Raw genomic sequence first — 4640 nt, 5'->3', positions numbered from 1 at the left:
TTTTCCATCATACCAATGCTGCATTTAGGGACTGTCGGAAACGAATTACCACTTGTATGTGGTTATTCATAATTCAAAATGTCACACGTAACAACATACACGAGAACCATCAGCGTAACATTCGAAACTCATTAAGCAGTGGCTTGAAAATTAAAACGTACAACTATGCTTAACATTAACTTATTTACCATACTTACTAAACATCTGCACGACAAGAAAGCAGGAGATGAGTAATGTAACAGGAGTACTGTGAAGATTGGTGTACAGCAAAGAGAGAGAGGTGGCAATGGAAAAGGCTTGTTGTCAGTTGTAACTGAGGCTGGATACTTAAGGAAGTAGAAAAGGACTTGTATTTATATGTTAGGTAAAGATAGAGTTGGAAAGGATGTGCAGCTCTGGGGTAATTGTTTCCTCGAGACTCCCAAATTCCCCAGATTTTCATAAGTATTACATAATACTGCAGCAATTTCTGAACGCTACTAGTGTGGCATATTCAACACTCACCCAAATGTGCACAACAGGAAAGGAGAAGATGAGGAATGCAGACAGGAGTAATGGGAGGATTGGTGTACAGCAAAGAGAGAGGTGGCCAAAGAAAAGGCTGGTAGTAAATTGTATATGAGGCTGGAGACTAAGGAATGAGACAATGACTTGTATCAAGATCAAGCTGGAAAGGATTTTCAGTAGTTCAAGATGATTGAAGGAAAGAGATGGAAATATACTCACAAGTGATGAGAGTGTGCTGGGAAGATGGAAGGAGTAATTAGAGGAGCTAATGAATAAAGAAAATGTAAAAGAGAGGAGGATGAATGGAGAAATGATTGTTAATCCGGGAATGCAGAGGATTAGGAATGAGAAAGTAACGGCATCTATGAACAGGACGGGCGGTCGACAATTCAGTAGAAAAGAGTAGAAAGACAGCTGATGCTGATGATGACATACCTGTGGAAGTATCCAGACCTCTATGAGAGGGCAGCAGACTTTTTAACCATATTGTATAACAGAATCTTGAAGAGTGAGAGGAATTCTGAGTATGGTATTGATTTTCAAGAACAAGGGTGATCTCCAGCACTGCAGTGACTACAAAGGAATGAATTTGATGAGCCACACTATGAAACTATAGGACAGAGTATTTGAAGGTAGACTGAGAAGACAGATGACAATCAGCAAGCAGCAGGATTATTCTGAGTAAGAGCACTACAGATGCAATCTCTGCTAGGAAGTGTTGATGCTGGAGTAATATAGAAAAGATCAGAAAGAGTTTGACTTTGTCTTTGTAGATTTAGATATCTCTAAATAATAGAGTGTCAAGAGAAGAATTGTGGTACTGCACGAGAAAGTCAGGAGTTCCAGAAAAGTATGTTAGGGTGGTGAAGAACATTCTCGATGTCCTGAGAACAGTGAGACACAGACGAAGTAGATGGGGTAGACTAGTCAACATCTTTGATGAGTTCAGTGACTGGAATTTGGGACCTTAGTGGCTGGTTCTTGAAAGGGCAGTCATTAGTGTGAGGAAAAAGAGCATGTGCTCTAACTGTCCAAACTGCAAAGGTGACTTTCTTCATCTTCACCTGCTCTTTCCTGTTGGACAGGAAGATGTTGCCTCACTGGCAGATCAGAGGGGATGCACTAAACTGGGAGAGTTTGGATCATTTGGTGGATGATTTTCATCATCATTTTGAATGCCAAGCTGAAATCTATAAACAGGATCCTTGCACAAGTCCTTTAAGGTGTTCTAGGACAGCGGTCCCCAACCCCCGGGCCTCGGACCGGTACCGGTCCGTGAGTCGTTTGGTACCAGGCCGCGAGAGTCGAGGCTCAGAAAACTGTATAGTTTTCAGGGTTTTTATCGGTTTTCAGCGTTATTTTGTTATTGTTTTTATCGTTTACTCGGTTTTCCTTGGTCTTTTCACGTGTGTTATGAATAAATTTTCTTTTTTTCGGTACCGGTACTAGTTTTATTTTGTTGTATTTATCCGCGACACCGGTCCATGAAAATATTGTCGGGCATAAACCGGTCCGTGGCGCAAAAAAGGTTGGAGACCGCTGTTCTAGGATGTATTATCTTCCCATAATGATTGCATCATCACACCAACACAGACCTATTTGCCCAGTAAGTAAATAACAGGGTAACCAGCAGTTATCCTGTAATGGTCTTCAATAATCTCAACATCAGATGTTCAAAGGTCTTCATGACCACATACATTAGAGCAGGGGTGCCCAATCCCGGTCCTCGAGAGCTACCGTCCTGCAGCTTTTAGATGCATCCTTGTTCCCACACACCTGAATCAAATGAATGGCTTGTTATCAGGCCTTTGCCAAACATGATGGCATGCTGTAGAGATCAAACCATTTGATTCAGCTGTGTTGGAGTAGGGATGCATCTAAAAGCTGCAGGACGGTAGCTCTCGAGGACCGGGATTGGGCACCCCTGCATTAGAGCAACACGCCTGTAGCCATTCAGTCCTGTGATGGGGACTGGAATGATGGTGAAATATTTAAAGCAGGATGGTAGCTGGCACAGCTCGAGGGATGTATTGAAGATCTAAGTGAAGATAGGAGCCATCTAGACCTAGTTCTTTCTATCTGCGGAAGAAGCTGCTCACATGAGTGTCATACAAATTGCTGGTGCCATTTAAGGCTGAATATAAACCACAAAACCAAATCCGCTTTTGCTAATTGTCCAGTATACTGATCTGGGAGTGCTGGAGTTAATCCAGTAATCATATTGCTAACTGACTATGTTTATTCTGAAATGCTGAATGTTGATACAATCATTAATACCATTGTTTTATTGAATGTTATTACGAATGTACTATTGTTTTTCAGGTTGTAATACTCATTGGAATAAGAAAAAAAGATTTCATGCACATGTAATATTGTTTAGTTGAGACCAGTAAGAAAAATAGGGCTTAAAATTTTTCATGAAGTGAATATCAGTGAAATTAGTTTTTAAAGCAAAATGAAGCCCTAATTGTTGATGTTCTAAAGGTATTTATATACATCTATGATTGATTTAATTGGTATCACACAGTTTCGACAGTTTCTATTAGATGAAATGTGAACATCAAGATTTCCAGAAGCCCAGAAAGGCAGCATCTTCAAACTGAATGAGCCCTCATGGTGAAAAACTACATAACCCACGCACCAAAAGTAGAATGGACCTGTAGCTGCACTGATTAAATTATATAAAATGTATGAGTCAATAGTTTTTGAACAAATGGGGCGACCGTGGCTCAGGGGGTTGGGAAGCGTATCTGTACCGGAAGGTCGCCGGTTCGATCCCCGGGCTCTCTGTCCTGGTCGTTGTGTCCTTGGGCAAGACACTTTACCCTACCGCCTACTGGTGTTGGCCAGAGGGGCCGATGACGCGATATGGCAGCCTCGCTTCTATCAGTCTGCCCCAGGGCAGCTGTGGCTACAACCGTAGCTTGCTTCCACCAGTGTGTGAATGAATAGTGGCATTGTAAAGCGCTTTGGGTGCCTTGAAAAGCGCTATATAAATCCAATCCATTATTATTATTAAATGCCAATTAACTGAAATAAGCATATCTAGGCTACCTATAGGATGTGCCGTTCCATGTACACATGTGTGATTAACAACAATGAAGCAGACTAACCTGTAATTAAGCCTTATTATACATTTCTTTCTGTCAAACACTTTGTAACTTAGTTAAGATACTACTACTACTAATAATAATGATGATAGCAGTAGTGCTATTACTGTGTAGTGAAAAAGCAGAATCATAAAAGATACGTTCCACATGTAAATGGGACCTGTACTCACTTGGTAGTTCAGTCACTTTAGCAAGGTTGGTGAGTTCACTGGATCTCAAAGGTGTTGCAGGGAGTTAAACTCAGAGCTCCTTGCAAGCCAGCCACATTATCCACACCCAGCAGGGAAACTACGTATTTACAGCACAAGTGCATTGTTTTGCTGGGACAGGAAAATGGCCCTTCCCAAAAACTGCTGGCACAAAGTTGTAAATAGACCATTGTCTAAAAGTGTGGTTAACGATCTACTGTTCAAGACCATAAAAGGGGGTTGCAGAAGCAATCTGCAGAAAGGCTTTTTTCTTAAGAATTGTTGACAAATTTACTATGCTGTAATAATTAATGTGCAAACATGTGCTAATGAGAACCAAGCATAGTATCAGTGAGGCTGAAAAATGTAATTAACTTTCAAACTATTTCACTGTAAACTAAAGGTCTAAAGGTTTACAGAAATCATTATCATTGATTTTCTTGTTCGAAACTTACTCTGTCAGGCTCAAAGGAGACATATTATATATAAATGATTACTATTGTTGTGTCTTCTTTTAAAAAGCTGCTTGTATCCCTTGCAGTTGACTGATGTTTGCTTGAGTCACCACACAAAAGTTCGTTGTGTCTTTCTACAGTGACAAATCTTAATCTTAAAATGGCATGACAACATTCTATTTAAGATTTTTTATGGAAGACATGCCAGTGAATCATAAACTTTATTAGAACATACCATCTGCAAAATGTCTGTACAAAAATAACCTCTCACTTTATCAAGTCATGGCACTAACCTTTGTCCTCTGGGCACCACAAAGGTCTGCACAAAATTACGGGCAAGCAGATATTTCAGTCTGGACTTCCTGACAAACAGCATTGGT

Source organism: Copadichromis virginalis, linkage group LG12 (assembly GCF_057382275.1).
Source record: "Copadichromis virginalis isolate Kocher_CV1m ecotype Utaka linkage group LG12, C_Virginalis_male_GT1.1, whole genome shotgun sequence".
Taxonomy (NCBI): Eukaryota; Metazoa; Chordata; class Actinopteri; order Cichliformes; family Cichlidae; genus Copadichromis; species Copadichromis virginalis.
The sequence above is the reverse complement of the archived record's forward strand: the minus strand, read 5'-3'. Positions refer to the sequence as shown.